We start from the raw sequence: 21,899 nt of genomic DNA on the forward strand, positions 1-21,899 counted from the left end.
GAAATATCCAGGAACTGGCAATAGCCAAAGTCTCCATTCCTAGACCTTTAGGAAGAAGGGGAAGGACTGGTGTTACCAGGGTCTGCCAAAAACTGGAACCATGGAAAAGAAGCTACAAAGAGCCAAATGTGGAAGATCACAGTCACTGTTTTGTTTTGTTGTTTTGTTTTGTTTTGTTTTGTTTTAACGCCTGATACCTCTTTGCTCTCACTCTCCAAACTTCTGCCTTGGGTTCTCATGGACCAAAAGCTAGAGATTTAGGGAAACTGCATAGTGAATTCAGTAGAAGTCAGCCTCCTAAGGAATATTATTAGGAGGTGGGGTAGTTATAGAATCTGGTGTCAATGTAAGGCTTAAGAGTGAAGGGGTGGAATCTAGCCTGTCAATCATTGTATAGCCAATGAGGACTCTGTGTGGGCATGGCCTTCTCCTGAGAATTCTGGGAGCTCCTGTATTTCCTCCTTGGAGGGGGCGACACTCCCTCTTTCTGCTCACCCCCTGCAAGGCCTCCCTGGTGAGAAGGCATGTGGAGGGAGGCTGATGGCAGTCAGAGCCTAGGAGGTGAAGGAACCACGTGGAGACCCCTGCCAGCACTGAGATGCTTATACCGCCACCAGAGCCATAAGACTTCCCACCCACTGGCCTGCGATCTTCCAGCATCCGGTGGCATTGCATGTATTTTGTGAGTCTGAAGAGGACTTTACAAATTGGTATCGGACATACGGGCTAATATCAGACTTATGGACTTGATCTGGACTGGGCTGGGATATATTCTCAATATTCAACTGCTCTTGTATATAAAGCTCTTTCTTATACATGTATTTGCATGCCTGTGGATTTGTTTCTCTAGTCAACCCGGACTAACACAGCAGGAGAAGGGCAGAGACCAAACCTGGTAGGGAAGCAAAGAAAAAATAAACTGCACATTTATTCTCATTCAACAGAATAACACAGATGCAAAATGCAAAGTTAACTCAGTCCCATGGTCTATTGACATATATTTTAGGGCTCAGTCACCAACGATAACAGTTCTTCTGTCTCCTGCACCACCTATCTGAACACTCTTTGAGGTCCTGATATCTGAGATACACACACACACACACACACACACACACACACACACACTCAGAGACAATTATGTGTTAAGGACTTTAGAGTAGAAAACTGGCTTTTGCTCATGCAGAAGTAAACTAATTTGTGGAACTCCCAAAAGTAGACATTATGCACATTCAGAAGCAAAATGTATCTCAACATAAATAATAAATTTCTAGTCTCCGGAACATAGATCATTGGGCTACGCTGCCACCTAGTGTTGGGACTGTGGTAGAAGTTTCCCTCGCTTGATAAAACATTGGGCTGTAGAGCATTTCAGTCTCTTTACAGCTTGAGGGGTCTGGCTTGGAGACCTGTAGTAGACACACCCACCCACACTTAAATAACTTCCTTCACACTAAGAGTCACATGAACAAATTCTGAGTGTGCTCAGATTTATTCCCTGTCGCTGACATGCAAGCTTTAAACTATAAACCCTCAATAAACAATATTTGAGTCATGTCACTTTTCAAAGGCTAACGAGCAGTGACCCTGGGGCTCAGAATAGTTCTACGTTTTCTCAAACACAAAAATATTAGAGAATTTTTAGAATTTTAGAAAAAAATTAGAGATTTTTACTAAAAACAAGTAGAGCAGTACTGTACTTCATAACACATCTCACCTTTCTCTTGACTCTCTGTTATGTGTTTTACTATATTTTTTGATATAGGAAACCCAGAACAGAGGAACCTACACAAACAATAGATAGATGAAGGTTTCATGGCGAGGAGCCCTTGTGATATAATGCTTATGTGTTGCTGTGATCCATATGGTCGTCAGTTCAAACCACCTGCAGCTCCTCGGGAAAGACAGGACTTTCAACTCCCATAAACAGTTACAGTCTAGGAAACCCACAGGTGGTCACTATGAGTCAGCATTGAGTCAACAGCACTGAATTTGGTTTTTGATTTTTGTTTATTTCTTTTGGAGTGAGTATGACAGGGGAGGGGTGCACAATGGGGGGCTGGTAATAAGGAGTACAAGAAGGAAGTAAATATTATGAAACTGATTATAGTAGTGACTGTACAACAGTTCTTAATAAGACTGTACTATTGGATTGTATGATGTCTGGATTATGTCCCAAGAATAACATTTTTTTAAGATAATGGAATTTTTTCATAAATTTTTCTAAGACTTCTCATATATAGCATGACATTCTATGTGTATAGATATACATATATATGAGTATGTGTGTTTACATGTATGTGTGTATATTAGTCTGCATATAAAACCATATGTAATTGTGAAAATTTATATTAATGTGTAAAATTACATGTAATCATCTTTAATATATATAATTACACATAATCTGTAATTATATGTAACATAATTTTAATATATAAATAGATATCAAGAAATAATTGTTATGCCTATGTAGTAGGATTATAGTTGCCTTCTTTTTCCTTTCTTCTGCTCGTCTATGTTTTCTGTTTCTGTTTCCCAGTTCCGTGGGGAAAAGATGTGGCTTTCTACTCCTGTACAGATTTACAGTCTTGGAAATCCACAGGGGCAGTTTCACCGTGCCCTTATAAGGTCTCCATGAGTCAGAATTGACTTGATGGCAGTGAGTTTGGTTTTTCGGTTTTATAGGTTCTATTAAAAATATGTACTTAAAACAAGAAAATGCAAAATTCCTATTGTCCAGTTTTGTTCTGAAGGGAGTGGGAGCCTGTATAACTACCTAGCTAGGCAGACATGCAGGTCCCTGGATGGTGTAAATGGTGTGTGCTCATTTACTATAGAACTAACCTAATGGTTAGCACTTCAAATATCCCCCGGGATGCTGCAGGGGGGAAAAAATGGTCTAATAAGCTGCTCTATAAAGATCACACACACACACACACACACACACACACACACACACAAATAACCTACAGAGAAGTTCTAATCTGTAAAGCATGGAGCCCAGGAGTTACAATTGACTAAAGGCCAATAGGTTCAGTTTGGGTTGTGCGACAAATGTTTAGGAAAATCAGCTGCTGTGGAATTTGATATAGCCCTATTTCTTTTGTCGCTTGGATTCTGGCTTGCTGTTAAAACCAAACGCACTGCCATGGGGTCAATTCTGACTCACGCTGTTAAACCGAAATAAAACTCACTGCCCTTGAGTTGATTCGGACTTCTAGGGTGCCATCAGATCAGTCCGACCCAATGTACAACAGAATAAAACACTGCCCAATCCTGTATCAGCCTCACAATTGGTCCTATGTTTGAGCCCATTGTTATAGCTACTGTATCAATACATCTTGTTGAGGGTCTTTCTAAAGGGAGGGAAGGGCATAAAATATTGATTTGTGCGCTGTCTTGAGTGAACCACTTTCACTGCAAAAGAAGTGATTTCCCCAATAAAAGCTGTACCAAACTGCTTGCCAAGTGAGCCCAATTCCAGCTCAGAGTGACGCTGTAGGACAGAGCACATCTTTTTCCCTTGAGTGGTGGATAAGCATCAGGTTCACGGCCCAACACTAACCCGCTGGGCCACTTGGGCTGTTTTGTCTGCTTTTGAAGAACCACTATGCACCAGCAATTCTAAACGATGTGATCACGAAAGCAGATACCCCTGCTACCTGCCCTTGGGACCTTGTGGAGGAAATCCTAAATGCTCCAATGGGTACTTAGCTGATATGACTGGGTTGTTCTTTTACAATCTTGAACAGAAGCAAATTTTAATGATCTTTGGTCTATACCTTACTTTCTCTCCTACTTTTGAATTTCCTTCTCTCTTTGACGGCTCTTTCTCTCTTTCATTTACATTTGGGGATGTGTATTCCTGTAAGTGAGTTCCCTGGCTAGTGCAAATAATTTGTGCTGAACTACATTACCTAAAAGTTGGTGGTTCGAATCCCCTCAGCAGCCCCCAGGAAGAGGAAAGACTGTCATTGCTGTTAGTTGACAGTGAACAGATTGCAACTTATGGCCACTCTCTGTGATCTTTCACAAGAAATCAGCAGACCAGTCTTCTGAGGTGCCATTTTGGTGGGTTCCACTAGTAGTTGAGCACCTGTTGGGCCACCCTACCCAGATGACAGCCAAAAAACCCTCTGAAGCAGTTCGACTCAGTAACACACGGAGCCGCTGTGAGTCGAGATTGAGTTGATGGCAATGGCCTTGGGTTTTGCTTTTTACTGGTTTAACTAGGAACAGTGCCAAGAAAAGGCTGTCTCCCCAAACCTTGGCACAGGAGAGATCTCAAGATGGAACAGTTTCTGTTTGTTGTTTTTATTACACAACAGTCCAGCATAACTGGATATTAGGGCCATGTTATTTTCCTCCGTTGAGTGGCAACATTGGCCAAAAAACCCAAATGGCTCCTCAGTTCTTTAAAGAAAGCTATTTTTCTTTAATCTTCCATTCACTCCTAAATTTTTATGCACATCTCCTGCAAATGTTAGAGTTTAATTACGAAAGGATAATCGCTTTTTGAGGTAACATTTGAGGTAAATTTGCAGACTGTGTATTGCCTTACAGATGTCTTAGTAATATTTATGCTAATTAACTCAGCATAATTATGCTATTAGACTAATATCACCTTATTTTTGCATTGCCAAACATCGCCGAATGTTTGAGATCAGTATCCCTACCAATTTCTCAGTCATGGAAATATCTTCCAAACTGTATGCTTTTCATTTTATTCCTATGATCTTTTAAAGTTTGAAATTCCTTTCAGTTAAAATCAATCCCAGGTACCAGAGAAAATGCTCAAAAGAGAAAATCTATTATTAAAATCCTATTGTTCTAGTTCGGCTGGATTTTTCTCATTTCACCACATTGAATCTAGACAGAAAAGAGTGTGTTTGATTTATAGACTTGTATCATCTCCAAAATTTCACACTTTTTCAAATACGCATAGCAGTGGGACAGATCAAGCATTATAAATTCTAGAATATGAACTCCAATATAACCCAATTATATCTCATTTTAAATGGAAACTTTCCTCATTCTTTTTTTCTTTTTCTTCTAGAATTCCTTATAGATAGTGATGGAGGCACTGGGGGTTCAGTAGTAGAATTCTCACCTTTCATACAAAAGCCCCTGCTTGGATTCCTTGCACCACACCTGTCTGCCAGGAGAGGCCTTTGAATTGCTATGGTTTCAGTGGAGCTTCTAGACTAAGGCAGACTGAGAAGAAAGGCCTAATGCTTTACTTGCCAAAAAAATCTGCCAAAACATTCCATGATGCTCACTTTCCTGACATGATTGCTGAAGACAAAGCAGGTGTATAAGCAAATGTGGCGAAGAAAGCTGCTGGTGCCTGGCTATCAAAAGATGCAACATCTGGGGTCTTAAAGGCTTGAAGATAAACAAGTGGCCATCTAGCTCGGAAACAACAAAGCCCACAAAACCAGCCTGTGTGATCACAAGGTGTTGATGGGATCAGGTATCAGGTATCAAAGAACAAAAAATCATGTCATTGTGAATGAGGGGGAGTGCGGAGTGGGGACCCAAAGCCCATCTGTAGGCAACTGGACATCCCCTTACAGAAGGGTTGCAGGGAAGAGATGAGCCAGTCAGGGTGCAGGGTAGCAACGATGAAACATACAACTTTCCTCTAGTTCTTTAACGCTTCCTCCCCACCTACTATCATGATCCCAATTCTACCTTACAGATCTGGCTAGACCAGAGGATGTACACTGGTACAGATAGGAACTGGAAACACAGGGAATCCAGGACAGATGAACCCTACAGGACCATTGGTGAGAGTGATGAGTACCTATTGTCATAAAGTCAATTCTGACCCACAGCGATCCTATGGAGGGTTGCTGAGCCTGTGTAAATCTTCACACATGCAAATAGCTTCTTCTTTCTTCCTCAGAGAGGCTGGGAGGTTTGAACAGACAATGTTTCCTTTAACAATCCAATACTTACCTGATACTTATCAATACTTACCATGGCTCCTTTTTAGTGATGAGTACTGTGCCAAAGTATATCAAGTATATCACGTATTCAATTTTTTGTGTGAGCCAAATATGATGTTTACTTTTCAAGTGTGCTCCACGGATAAAACTGCGCTATTTCCTCTCTCATTAAATTATTTAGTAATGCTTACGAACCAGAGATATTATAAGATTAATTATGAAAAAATATAAACGTGCTTAGTATAGTACCTCAAGCACAGCATGTTCTCTATAAGTATATTAATCTTATTGTAATCTTACATAATTTTTATTATTGGAGTGTACCTTTATAATTCATTATGTGTGGATATGGGGTATATAACAAGATGGGTGGTTTCCTTGAAACTTTTTTTAAAATAATTTTATTGGGGGCTCATACAACTCTTATCACAATCCATCCATCCATCCATTGTGTCAAGCACATTTGTACATTTGTTTCCCTCATCATTCTCAAAACATTTGCTTTCTACGTGAGCCCTTGGTATCAGCTCCTCATTTTCCTCCTCCTTCCCCGCACCCCCTCTGTCATGAACCCTTGATAATTTATAAATTATTATTATTTTGTCATGTCTTACACTGTCTGGCGTCTCCCTTCACCCACTTTTCTGTGCATAGGTCTGGTAAGAAGGCGGGGGAAGATACTGATAAGATTAACCTGTGAATAATAGTGAACAGGACTCCCTGGAATGCCATTTTGCTGTATGTAAAATGAGCCCTTTGAGAAGCAAGAGGGTAGAATCTCATTACCAGCAAGAGCCAGGAGTAGAGTATCCTCTAGACCCCAAGAACCCTTGTACAGTGAACTTCTTAGATCCAGGAGATAGCTACAACATCGGAGGAGTGCCAGGAGACAGAGCATGGAACAGGGAGTGGACCTCCTGACCCCCGGAGCAAGTAAAGCAGAGTGCTTCTGCGCAGGAGGCTGACTCGTGGAGTAGGCTGCCTCTGGATGTTTAATTGTGGAGGGTGGGCTTGCAAATCCTAGACGGTGGAGCTGAATGCCTTTGAGCATTTATTAGCGGACCTGAAAAAAACTTTGTAACATGCCCTGATAAACGACTGAACTCTGAACATTTCTCACTGGCATTACAATTTGTTAACTACCTTACTAAAACCTTTCATCATAAGTTTTGTCTGTGAGTTCTGGGTAGCCATTGCAGTGGGTATTATAACCCAGAGAGGGAATATAGAGAACACTGATTTAGACAGCACAGAAAGTACCCTCTTTTTGATTGGCCCTCTACTTACCTAAGCACAATGTCCTTGTCCAAGGATTGGTCTCTCCTGATAACATGCCAAAAGAGTGTCAGATGAAGTCTCACCGTCCTCTCTTCCAAGGAGCATTCTGGTTGTACTTATCCCAAGACAAATATCTTTATTTTGGGGATGGCTATGGTACTTTCAATTTTGTTCACCAACATCATAATCCAAGTGTATCAATTCTTCCACAATCCTCATTATACAATGACCAACTTTCACATGTGTATGAGGCAATTGAAAATACCATGGCTTGGATCAGGTGCACCTTAATCTTCAAAGTGCCATCTTTGCTCTAAGGATTTCTTTTCCAGAAAATTCTTTTCCATGCTGCCCAGATTGCTTCTTCATGGATCCAATTGAAATTAAATCCTTGACAACTCCAATATTTTCTGTTTATGATGCGTCTGTTTATTGAATGGGGATTTTTATTTTCTTTACATTGAAATCTATACTGAAGGCTGCAGTCTTTGACTTTCATCAGCAAGTGCTTTAAATCCTCCATGAATTCAGCAAGTAAGGTGTGTCATCTGCACATCTCCTGTTCTTAATAAGGCCTTCCTACCCTTCTGATACTGTGTTTTCCTTCATATGGTTTCTCAGATTATTTGCTCAGCATACAGATTGAATAAGTACAATGAAAGGATACAACCCTGACACACACACCTTTCCTGACTTTAAACTGCTCAGTACTGCTTTTTTTCTGTTAGGATGACAGCCTCTTGGTTCATGTCCAAGTTCCAAGTGAGCACAACAAAGTGTTTTGAAATTCCCATTCTTCTCAACATTACCCATAATTTGTTAAGATATATACAGTCTATTTCCTTTGCATAGTTAATAAAGCAAGTAAATGTGTTTCTGGTATCCTCTGCTTTCAGCCAAGATCTATTTGAGCTGAGCAATGCTATCCCTCATGCCAACTCCTCTTTTGAGTCCAGCTTGAGTCTCCCCGCCCATGTCCTGCTGCAATCATATTTTTATCTTCAGCAAAATTTTACTTGAATGAAATAGTAATGATATTGTTCAGTAATTCTGTTGATTCACCTTTCTTTGGAATTGATACAAATATGGATCTCTTCCACTTTATGGAACAGAGAATTTCTTGGCATACCTAGTGAGTCCTTCCTGTGCTTCATCAGCTGTTGGAAATTTTCAACTAGTGTGCTATCCATTCCTGACACTTCATTTGTCTCCAGTGCCTTCAGAGCAACTTAGGTTTCTTCCTTCCTTCCAGTATTATTGGTTCTTAATCATATACTAACCTTTGAAATATTTCATTGTTGACCAATTCTTGATACAGTGACTGTGCATTCTTTCCATGTTCTTTTGATATTTCCTGCATCCTTCAATATTTTGCACATAGATTCCTTCCATTCTATGTGAGATATGCTGAATGTGATATTCCTTTCTGGATTTTTAACTGAAAATCTTTATATAAAATTATGTAATCTTCTACTGTATCTTCTCAGGATACCCTTTGAAATGTTCTGTTCAGCTCCTTCACATCACCATTTCTTTCATTCTGTCCTCTACAGGACAGACCAGTCCCTGGAGAAGGACATCATGCTTGGTAAAGTGGAGGGGCAGCAAGAAAAAAAAGGCCCTTGATCAGATGTATTGATGCGCTGGCTGCAACAATGGGCTCAGACATAAGAACATTTTGAGGATGGCGCAGGACTGGGCAGCATGTCATTCTACTGTGCATACGGTTGCTGTGAGTCCGAACTAACGTGACGACACCTCACAATGACACATTGCGTAGCAAGTGTCAGAGTCTCTTCTGACCGACACACTGGACTACGTTTTCTTGCCTGTCTTTTTAATGACCTTTGGCTTTTTTATATTTGAGGCTCTTGATTTCATCCCCCAAATGATCAGCTCTCCAGTCACAAGTGTTCAGTGCCTCAAATATGTTTTTGAAATGTTCTCTAAATTTAGGTGGATAAATTCAAGGTTGTATTATTATTCTGAGGGACTTGTTTTCATTTTCTTCAGCTTGAACCTGGACTTGCATATAAGCAATTGACAGTCTGTCCTAGAATTGGCTGCTGGCCTTGTTTGGGCTGATTATATGCATCTTCCTCATCATCTCTTCCCACAGACATAGTCAATTTGATTCCTGTGTACTCCATCTGGTGAGGGCCACATATACCCATAATAGCTGATTGTGTGGTTGAGAAAATGCAGTTGTGGTGAAGAAGTCATGAGTCTTGTGATACTCTATCATGCAATCTCCAGTTTCATTTCTACTACCAAAGCCCTATTTTCCAACTGCCTTTCCTTCTTCTTTGCTCCCATCTTTCATATTCCAATGACCAGTTGTTATCAATGCACCTTGATTTTATGTTTGGTCAATTTCAGGATGAAGAAGTTGGACAAATTCTTCAATTTCTTCTTCACTAGCGTTAATGATTCATATATAATTTTGGATAATAGTTGTATTAACTGGACTGCATTGTAAGTCTATCAATATTATCCTATCTTTAAGTGTTCTTTATGATGATGAATTCGACACAATACCTGTTGGGTATGTCATTGCCAGCATAGCAGACCAGCTGACTATCTGACTTAAGATGGTCAAAACCAGTCCAATTCATCTCAATAATGCTTAAGATATCAATTTTATGCATTCTATTTCATTTTTGATAACTTATGATTTTGCTAGATGCATACTCCTATTATTAATGGAATTTTCAGCTCTTTCTCATCGTTTTAAAAGTCTCACCAGCAAATGAAGGTCCCAGAAGCTTTCATCTGTCCATGTCATTATGGCTGACTCTACTTTGAGGAGGCAACTCTTCTCAAGCTGCACTTTGAGGAACTACCAACCTGAGGAGCTCCCAGTCAGGCATTGTATCTGTGGTAGTTACATGATTTCATGTCTACTTGAAGTGTACAAGTGGAGTGTAGCCTGTCAATCAGGTCACTTGGAGGTGCAACCAAGATATATAGCTCTCTGGAGGCTGGCCTCTCTCACTCTCTCTCCACCCTCACCTTCCCGCTTGCTGGCCACCCTGAGAGCTGCTGGAGCACTACCATGTTTTCCACCAACCTCGGATCCACACAACTTTGCACACACCAGCCTGTGATATCCCTGCATTTTGAATCATTGCATGTGACTGTGTGAGTCTAAAGAGGGACATTTGAACTCGTATCAGACTTATGGACTTGAGCTGGATTGGACTGGGATGCTCTCTTGATATATAATCGACTCTTGCTATAAAACTCTTTCTTAAACATATATGTGTGTCACTGGATTTGTTTGTCTAGTCAGCCTGGCCTAACACAATATCTGACAGTGTTGTACTGCTATTTATCAAGTTTTTCAATGGCTAATCCATCAGAAGAGGACAGGATATTCTTTCTTTGCACTCTATTCTTAGTCTTGAACCTCTGCTGAAACCTGTTCACCATAGGTGACCATGCTGGTTTTTGAACTAGCAGTGGCATAGCTTCCAGCATCATAGTAACCTGCAAACCACTGCAGTACAACTTGCCAACAAGTGGTGAATGTGTGTGTGTGTGTGTGTGTGTGTGTGTGTGTGTGTATAAGCCAGCCAATCAGACAGGAAACAAGCAAATTGGATGTTAGAAGGTACTCTGACATTTGTCCTTGAATGTAAAGCAGCTATGGCAGATGGAAGAAATGATGAAGAACAAAAGCTGAAAAGACTATTTTAAAGGGAAGGTAGAGAAGCAAAGTAACATAATGAAATGTCCAAAAGCCTAGAGTTAAAAAATTCGAAAAGAAGAATATGCTCAGCATTTCTCAGACTGAAAGAACTGGCAGGGGGCAGGATTCAAACCTCAAGTTGCAATATTTGCTCACTCAATATGGGCAAAATATGGCATGATACAGGAAAGCATCAAAAAAAAAGATAGAATACACACAATCACTGTACCAAAAATAAGTGATGAATATTCAACCATTCTAAGAGTAGCATATAATCAAAAACTGATGGTACTGAAGGAATAAGTCCAAGCTTCACTGAAGGCATTAGCAAAATAAACAAAGTTTCAGGAATTGGCAAAATACCAATTGAAATATTTCAGCAAATTAATGCAGCACTGGAAGCAGCTACCTGATTAATCAACTGAAAGAGATCCATATTTGTTTTCATTCCAGAGAAAGGTGATCAAAAGAATGTAGAATTATCACACATTATTATAAACATCATTTGATGAAGATCATTTTTTAAATGGTTGCTGCAGGACATCAACAGGGAACTGCCAGAAATTCAAGCAGAATTCAAAAGAGGAGGTGACATGAGGAAAATGATTGCTGACATTGGATGGATCTTGGCAGAAAGCAGAGAATGCCAGGATCATATTTCCTTCTGTTTTATTGACTATGGAAAGGTATTTGACTCTGTGCATCTTAACAAACTATGGATAAGCTGAGAAGGGTGGGAATTCCAGAACACTTCGCATTGTGCTCATCCAGAGCCTGTACATAGACCAAAAGACAATTGTTCACACAGAACAAGAGGGTATTGAATGATTTAAAATCAGGAAAGATGTTTGGAAGGGTTATAACAGCGTACAATATTTATTCAGTCTGTATGGCAAGCTAACAATCAAAGATGCTGGACCACATGAACAAGAACACTTCATTATGTTCATGCAGACTCCTTAGCAAGTTGCAGTACGCATATGACATCAGCTTGCCTATTGAACATAAAGGGGGCTTGAAGAGCTTATTTATTTTTTATATAGATGCATTTTATTCTTTATTTTATCAGTATGTTATATCAATGTTAACATACTTGAAACAACCAGCATGTTTTAAGTTGATATTAGTAAAGCATTCGTGACTTTTGCAATTTGGGGGAAATAAATGGTACTTCATTCCTTTACATTCACACTTTGGTTTTGACCAAGTATCTGGCTTTATAACTGAAAAGCTTGCTGATGAAGATCAAAAGATACAGCTTTAAATATAAATTAACATTTAATATAATATAAAGAAAATAGAAATACAACTGGATCAATAGCAACATCATGATAATCAAAGAAAATATTGATGTTGTCAAGGAATTCATTTCACTTGGATCCACAATCAAACCCCTTGGAAATGATAGGCAGAACATCAAATGATGTCGTGCATTAGGCAAATCTGCTGCAAACAACCTCTTCGACTGTTAAAGTACAAAGATGTCACTTTGAGGACCAAGGCACCCCTGACCCACAGTATGTTATTTTAAATTGCTTCACATGCAAGTGGAGCCAGGGAAGTCCATAAGGAAGGCTGGAGGAGAACGGCTCGCAGGAGGCTGGTGGTCACCTAGCCTGGCAGAAGAACACACCTGTCTTGCAAAAAGCGCAGATTGAATATTCCTCAGAAACAAAGATGAGGAGACTTCATCTCATATATTTTAATATTTTGTACATGTTATTAGGAGGCACAAGTCCCTGGAAAAGGACAGCATGCTTGGTAAAGTAGAAGATCGGTGAAAAAGACCCTCAGCAAGATGGGCTGACACAGAGCTGTAACAATGGGCTCAAAGCTAACAATTATGAGGATGATACAGGAGCAGCGTGGCTTCATTCTGTTGTACATAGGGTCAGAGTGGGTCAAAACTGGCTCTGTGGCATGCAACATCAATGTATCAGCCAATCAGACAAATTGCCTCTCCGTTCATCATACTTTTGTATTGAAGCACACTGGAAAATTGAGCTAATTGGAGTATCTGGTCATTTTGTCATGTGCTGCCCAACATTAGCTATTTTATCCCTCACAACAAAGTCACACCAACAAAGGCAAACCCAGTGCCATTGACTCTATTGCAACAAATAGCAGCCTTGTAAGTTGAAGCAGAACTGCTCCATTTGGGTTTCCAAGATTTTTAAATATTTAAGGGAACAGACAGCCACACACACACACCCCCACTCCCCACTGGATGATGGGTTTAAAACGCTGACTCTGCAGTTAGAAGCACCATGTTTGATTTTTGTTTTTTCTTTAACTTTTACTGGCATATAATTCACATATCATACAATTCAATCGTTCATGAAGTGTTTCATCCGTGTACTATTGTATCGCCAATTGTCCTCTTCTCCTTTAGCAATGCCTGGAAACTAGGCAAACTCCTCACAGTGCATATCCCCAATCGGTGCTGACATATTTGACCTACCACCTCCTTTTTTTAAATGCCTAACAGAATAATGCTATTTTCTATAGTACATAAATTTGATTTTTTTCTTTTAAACAATCAGCATGAACATTGTATCAGAACATGAAATTTACCCAGGATCGTGGTCTGCCAATCAGGAGAGAAAGGAACTTGGTTTACTGGAATGCTCTCAGGCCGGCCTTAGACCCATCCCCCTGTTGTTGATAGGTGCCATCCACGTAGTTGGGGAGCTATGAACAGAGGGAAACATTGCCTGGTCCTGCACCATCCTCACAATTGTTATGTTTGAGCCTCACGTCAGTCCATCTTGTCCAGGGCCTTCGTCCCCTTTTTTACAACCCCTCTACTTTGCCAAGCATGAGGCCCTTTCTCCAGAGCCTGGTCTCTTCTGAAAACACAGCCAAAGTATGTGAGATGAAGTGTCAGCATGCTTACCTCTGAGGACCATTCTGGCTGTTCTTCTTCCAAGACAGAGTTCCTTAGGCAGTCCATGCTACTTTCAATATTCTTCTCCAGCACCGTAATTCAAACGCATCGATTCTTCTACAGTCTTCCTCATTCAGTGTCCCAACTTTCACAAGTACATGAGACAACTGAAAATACCATCACTTGGGAACAGACATACCTGCGTCTTCAAAGTAACCCATTCCCACAGCAAGCTCATTCCCACACAAGCTCATGCTATCTTGTCTTTCATGCAACTTGTCTTTATCTCTTGATTGATGCTTCCATAAACAAGAACAAGCAAGACAAAATCCTTGACAACTTGAATCTTTTCCCCATTTATCATGATGTTACCTCTTGGTCCAGTGATGAGGGTTTGGTCGTCATTACATTACATTGAATCCATACAGAAGGCTGCAATCCTTCATCTTCCTCAGAGAGTGTGTCAAGTCCTCCTACCTTTCAGCAAGCAAGGTTATGGCATCTGCATATTTACAGATTGTTAATAAGCCTTCCTCCAATCCTGGTGCCACATGCTTTTTCATATAGTCCAGCTTCTCTGATTATTTGCTCAACATATAGATTGAATGGTGAGAGGATACAATCCTGATGCACACCTTTCCTGATTATAAACCATGCCCTATTCTCTTGCTCCATTCCTACAACTGTCTCTTGATCTGTGTACAAGTTCTGCAGGAGCACATTGAAGTGTTCTGGAATTTCCATCCTTCTCAAGGTTATCCATAGGTTGTTAGTATCCACACAGCCAAATGCCTTGGCACAGTCAGTAAAACACAAGTAAATGTCTTTCTGGTATTTTCTGCTTTCAGCCAAGATCCATCTGACATCAGCAATGATATCCTTTCTGAAATTGGCCTGAACCACTGGCAAATCCCTGTCAATGTACTGCTATAACCGTTGGTTGATGACAATCAGCAAAATTTTACTTTGATGTGATACCGTTATATGATTTGAGCATTCTGTTTGGTCACCTTTCTTTGGAATGTATATGAATATGGATGTCTTCCAAATTTCCTGGCATAGAAGAGTAAATGGTTCCACAGCCTCATCAGTTTGTTGAAACATTCCCATTGGTATTCCATCAATTCTGGAGCCTTGATTTTGGCTAATGCTTTCAGTGCAGCTTACTGTTCTTCCTTTAGCACCATTGGCTCATTGGTAGCACCATATGCTATCTCCTGAAATAATGGAATATTGACGAGTTCATTTTGGTACAGTGACTCTGTGTATACTTTTCATCTTCTTTTGATACTTCCTGCATACTTCAATATTTTGCCCAGAGAATCTTTCAATATTTCAGCAATAAGCTTGATTTTTTTCTTGAGTTCTTTCAGTTTAAGTTCTTAAGAACATGCTGAGTATGTTCTTCCCTTTTAGTTTTCTAATTCTATGTCTTTGCCCATTTTATTATAATATATGACTTTGTCTTCTTGAGCTGCCTTTTGAAAATTTCTAGTCATCTCTTTGGCTTCATTATTTCTCCCATTTGCTTCAGCTACTCTATGATTAAGAGCAAGATTCAGAGTCTCTTCTGACATTCACTTTGATCTTTTCTTTCTTTCATGTCTTTTTAATGACCTTTTACTTCCTTCATGAATGATGTTCTTGCAAGAAGTCAATTTATGACCATTAAGCAAATGCATTGTAGACCATTAAGAATGTTAAAATGTATTTGCTTAATAGCTCATAAATGCAATTCATGTATAGTCAGAATAGGAAGCCAAGTGAACATCCTAAGGATATACTTTCCATTTATATGGCAGAAATTATTTTCATTGCAATCAGATTTCTATAGTTAACGTCTATCTTCACAGAATTGTAAAAGACCAGATCAAAGACAATAAAAATAAAAATACGCTGACTCGTGAACTCACAACTAAATTCCAAAATCTTTCTCAATTATTATATTAGCATTATTGTATTATAGCGTATCTATATTGAGTCTACTTAAAAGCCAAAATAACTCTTTATTTGTAAATTATTGCATTCTTCCTTACAGAAGCATGCTTTATTTATTTTTGTTTTGTTTTTATATATGAAAAAGAGTAATTTATTTATTTAGTCAAAATTGTATTAGGAATTATCAATTGAATTGTGTTGCCTTAAGATATTGCTATAAATGCTGAAAGCTAGGAGGTTTGAATCACTTGCTGATGAAGATCAAGGATTTCAGCTTCCAGGATTACAACTCATTGTAAAGAAAACTCAAATATTCACAACTGGACCAATAGGTGCAGTGTAATAAATGGAGAAAAGATTGAAGTTGTCAAAGATTTCATCTTGCCTGGATCCATAATCAAGGCTCAAAGAAGAAGCAGTTAAGAATACATTGGGTAAATCTCCTGCACAAGGCCTCATTAAGGTTTGAAAGCAAGGATGTGTCTTTGAAGATGAAGGTGCACCTGATCCAAGTTATGTTATTTTCCATTTCCAGAGGCATGCTTTAAGAACCTTCCTGGGAAATTCCTCAAAATTATAACAGCTATATATGAAAGACCAACAGCCAACGTGGTAGCCAATGGAGAAAAGACAAAAACAATCCCACTGAAAAAAGGGGACCAGACAAGGATGCCCCCTGTCCCCACTCCTATTTAACATCATACTGGAGGTCCTAGCTAACAACATAAAGCAAAGAAAAGACATCAGAAGTTTTCCTCTGGGGAAGGAAGAGGTGAAATTATCGTTATTTGCAGATGATATAATTTTATATATTGAAATCCCCCCAAAAAATAAATTAATAAAGAAAGAAAAAGAGAACGAAAGAAAGATCCCCAAAACTCCACAAGTGGAGCATTGGAAGCAATAGAGGAATATGGCAGAGTGGCAGAACACAAGCTCAACAAAGGAAGTCTATCGGACTGCTATAGACATCAGAAAAGTTCGTGAAAGAGGCGATTAAAAAGGTAGTAACTTTTACAATAGCCAAGCACAAATTTAAATATCTAGGGACATACCTGACTAAAATAAAACAAAAGATTTGTACGAGGAAAACTACAGAACACTATTACAAGAAACCAAGAGTGACCTCAACAAATGGAAGAATATCCCATGCTCATGGATTGGAAGAATCAATATAGTAAAGATGTCAATTCTGCCCAAAGCACTATATAAGTTTAATTCAATCCCCATACAATTACCATCATCTTTTGTCAATGAATTGGAAAAACTGATTACCAACTTCATATGGAGAGTGAAGAAGCCCAGAATTAGCAGAGAACTCCTCAAGAAGAAGAACAAAGTGGGAGGGCTTGCTCTACCTGACTTTAGCACATATTATACTGCCACAGTGGTCAAAACAGGGTGGTTCTGGTATAATGACAGATATTCAGACCAATGGAGAAGAGCTTAAAACACAGAAAAAAAATATCAGCATACAGACAACTGATTTTTTATAAGCACCCAAAAATATCAAATGGGAAGCAGATACCCTCTTCAATAAGTGGTCCTGGCAAAAATGGATATCTGCCTGCAGAAAAATAAAGCAAGAACCTTACCTCACTCCATGCACAAGAAGAAACTCAAGGTGGATCACAGACGTTGGAGTGAAACCTCAAACTATTAGGGCCATTCATGAGGGGATTGGGACAAACCTGAGAACCTTGGCACAGAGAATAGATAGACTATAGAAATAAGGAAGGATACAAATACAGAGGAGGCACAAATTGACAAGTGGGATACACTGAAGATAAAACACCGGTGTACATTGAAAGAATTCACCAAAAGTGTAATAAGAGAGCACACAGACTGGGAAAACATGTTTAGCAATGATACATCAGACAAAGGCCTTATTACTAAAATCTACAATAGTCTGCTGGTTTCCAAAAAGAAAAAAACTAATTGTCCACTGAGGAGGTGGGCAAAGGACCTGAACAGAAGTTTTACAAGGGTAGAAGTCCAAATGGTCAATAAACATATGAGAAAATGTTCCCAATCATTAACCATAAGAGAAATCCAAATTAAAACAACTATGAGATACCACCTCAAAGATAACCCAATTCAAAAAATCAGAACGTAACAAATGTTGGAAGAGCTGTGGTGAGATAGGAACTCTCATCCACTGCTGGTGGATCTGTAGGTATGTAGAGCCATTATGGAAATTGATTTGGCAATATCTAAAACAGATGGAAAATGAGCTACCATATGACCCAGCAATCCCCCTACTGGGCATGTACCCAGAAGAGGCAAGAAACAAACCACGGCCAAACATCTGTGTTCCAATATTCATTGTGGCACAGTTCATAATTGCAAGGAGTTAGAAACAGCCCAAATTTCTATCAACGGATGAATGGATCAAAAAAATTTGGTACATACATACAATGGAGTACTAAGCATCCCTAAAAAGCAGCGATGAATACGTGAAGCATGTTGCACATGGGAAGAACTGGAGGAAATTATGCTAAGTGAAGTAAGACAAACACAAAAGGAAAAGTACAACATGAGTCCACTGAGGTAAGCGTAAAATACGGGGCATCGGAGAAAAGCTATGATACACACACATGGGGTGAGGTCCAGGTACTCAATCCAGGGATACATACAGCAGCCAACTAAATAGGATGGGGAAGGAAAGGGGGGGAAAGACATGCGTGGGGGTGGGGAGCAGCGCACTAACCCACCCTAGGGGAGGGTCTTGTTTATATCTCCACAGGAGAGGGAGAGACCATGCTTCAACCTGGTGCGCCAAGACATGAGTACAACATACCGGAATGTACCAGGGAACCAATAGAGAGGTCTGCGGGGCTGCCCCCAATCCCAGCTATGTGGACCCTCCCCACCCCCCAACACCAGAAGAATGCACTTCAGAGGACAGCACTGAAGCTGCAGTTTGGGGAGAGGGGCACGTCTGAATAGAGCACACAGGAGAAATGAAGAAGGATGGAGAGGGAGGAGAGGACATCCTGGCCCACCAAGCCCCAGGACCACATTCCTGCTCAGAGCAGAGAATGGACAGAGAGGACCATAGGACTGGCCCCACCACAAGACACACGCCTCTCACTGAACCATAGCACTACGGGGACAACCCTGGAGACACCGTGTGAGAATTGTGCCCAATCTGACCCCATCACACTGGGGTGAAACACCAAGGGCATGCAAGAGCAATATGGGGAGCAAAGCGACAAAATCCCCGGGGAATACCAAAAATAGACTTTGGAGATAGAGTGTGGCACTCCATCAGACTCCATTGGAAAACATTCCTAAAGGTCAAAAAACAGACCTGGAACTATTTATAGGCTTTCCTTTTTTGTGATTGGCTTTCTTTGTGTTGTTGTTTTTTCATTTGTTGTTGTTATTGTTTTGTTGGTTTTTCTTCCTTTGTTGGTTTGTTTGACTTTGCCTGGTTTTTGTGCTTACTAATGTCTCTGCATGTCTATCTAGATAAGATAGGCAGGATAAACAATTCAGAGACAAAAACAACAGAACCAATGGTTCTGGGGGGATATGGGAGAAGAGGAGGTGAGAGAAAGGAAGGGGGGGGGGTCATGGAGAGAAGGGCGTAGGATGCCCAGTGGGGCTTAATCAAGGGCAATGTAACAGTAAGGAATTACTAAGCCCTAATGAAGGCCGAACATGAGAGTGGGTGAAGTAGTTAGTTTATTGTGCCAACCTGGCTGACAAATACATGTGGTGTTAATTGAAGGGTGGAAGGATAAATGGCTCAGTGACCCTAGCCTTTCTAGTTCTCAGGTCTCTTGCTTTCTGATGGTCAGACCAGGGTGCAGCTGCCTTAGCCAGTTCCCTGCTTTAGCTGGCAACGCTCATTTCTGCAAAGCATCCCTGAGGAGAAGCTACATGGACCTACCCCGATGCAGCCCTGGGTGCTGGAGCACCCATGTGGAGACCCCTGCCAGTGCTGACATGTTTACCCATCCACTGACTAAGCTTTCCTCCTGCAGTCTGCATCATTGCATCTGTTTTGTGAGATGGATGAGGGCTTTGTGGATTGGTGTTGGACATATAAGTTAATGGGTCAATGTTGGACTTGTGGGCTTGGGCAGCACTGGGATGGAATGTATTCTTGATGCACACTTAACCTTTATATAAAACTCTCATACATGAGTTTCTGTGGATTTGTTTCTCTAAAGTACCCAGACTAACAGTGGGACTAGAGGAAAGAACCAGGAGGCAAAGGACATTTATAGAGGTCTAACTATGGACATGTACATATGTAAATATATTTTTATATAATGAGAGGGAAATAGATCTATGTACTTAAATCTATGTGTTAAGAATTGAGGTACTAGGTGGACATTGGGCCTCGACTCAAGTCCTCCCTCAACACAAGAACACTTTGTTCTAATAATCTGGCATTCTGTGATGCTCACCTTGCTGACATAATAACTGAAGACAAAATGGGTGCATAAGCAAATGTGGTGAAGAAAGCTGATGGTGCCCAGCTATCAAAAGATCTAGTATCTGGGATCTTAAAAACTTGAAGATAAACAAGTGGCCATCTACCTGAGAAGCAACAAAGCCCATATAGAAAAAAGCACACCAGCCTGTGCAATCATAAGGTGTCAATGGGATCAGATATCAGGCATCTAAGACCCAGAATAAAATCATACAAATGTAAATGGGAGTGGGGGATGAGGAATGTAGACCCAAAACCCATCTGTAGACAATTGGACATCCCCTCACAAAAGGGTCACAAGAAAAAGATGACCCAATCAGGGTGCAGTATAGCACTGATGAATCACACAACTTTCCTCTGGTTCTTTAATGCTTCCTCCCCCCACTATCATTCTACCTTACAAATTGGATTAGACCAGAGCATGCACACTGCTACAGATAAGACCCCGCAACACAGCGAATCCAGAATAGATACACCCCTCAGGGTCAACAATGAGAATAGAGATACCAGGAGGGGAAGGGGAAGGTGGGGGGAGAAAGGTGGAATCGACCACGAGGATCAATATATAATCCCCTTCCAAGGGGATGAACAACAGAAAAGTGAACGGTGGTGAACGGTGACAGAGGACGATGTAAGATATGAAAATAATAATCTATAACTTATCAAGGGTTCATGAGGGAGGAAGGGAGGTGGAGGGAGGGGGGGAAATGAGGAGCTGATACCAAGGGTTCAAGTAGAAAGAAAATGCTTTGAAAATGATGATGGCAACATATGCACAAATGTGCTTGCCACAACGAATGAATGTATGGATTGTGATAAAAGATGTAAGAGCCCCCAATAAGAGTATTTTTTAAATATTTTTAAAAAGTATTTTTTAAAAAGAAGAAGAAGCTTCCTGGGTTCTGCAGTGTTAGAAACATTATTAATTCTGGGGTCAAATTTGTCTGAGTTTTGCTGAATACGAAAATTAATAACAAGTATCTTACTTTGATCTTAAAGTAACTATCATCCACAAAATCAACCAAGGTGGTTTTCCCAAGGCGAGGCTTATCCATTGCACGCCGGATGTGCTGACGCCTGCGATTTCCCCAAATGTGGGAAACTCGACTGCATAATTTGTGGTAGTGGGGGACTGCGTTCGCGCTCTCCCCTGGAAAAAAAAAAAAGAAAAGAAAATCAAGGATGTTATTGTGAGGACTAAGGTGGTTTTCCTCTGTGTTACTTTGTTGTTACTGGTTTTGTTGTTATTTTTTAATGTTTTCTCTATAGGAAATCCTTAGAGGCAGGCATGGAATACTGTATTGTTTAAAAACAGGAAATCTTGTGATAGGGTTGTAGCCTCTCATTATACTTATAAAATCTGTGTGCTAAGCACACAATCAGAGAAGCTGGATTATATGAAGTAGAATGAAGCATGAGAATTGGAAGAAGGCGGTAATAATCTGAGATGCACATCCTGAGATTGAGGAGGACTTCAAACACTTGCTGATGAAGATCAAGGATGACAGCTTTCAGTGTGGATCACAGCACAAGTGAAGAAGACCCAAACCCCCACAACTGTACCAATAGGCAATATCATGGCAAATGGAGAAAAGATTGAAATTGTCAAGGATTTCATCTCACTCGGATCCACAGCCAACGCTCATGGAAGCAGTAGTCAAAAGATCAAAGGACTCATTGCATTGGATAAATCTCCTGCACAAGACCTCT

The 21,899-nt window shown here is 40.2% G+C and overlaps 1 pseudogene; it reads left to right on the plus strand.

The window, feature by feature from the left end:
• Positions 1 to 21,203: 21,203 nt before the first annotated feature.
• On the plus strand, positions 21,204 to 21,342 carry LOC115872527 (annotated as a pseudogene).
• The last annotated feature ends 557 nt before the right edge of the window (positions 21,343 to 21,899 follow it).

Source organism: Echinops telfairi, unplaced genomic scaffold (genome assembly GCF_000313985.2).
Source record: "Echinops telfairi isolate 266 unplaced genomic scaffold, ASM31398v2 ScPeMD7_7424;HRSCAF=8462, whole genome shotgun sequence".
In the NCBI taxonomy this organism is placed as follows: domain Eukaryota; kingdom Metazoa; phylum Chordata; class Mammalia; order Afrosoricida; family Tenrecidae; genus Echinops; species Echinops telfairi.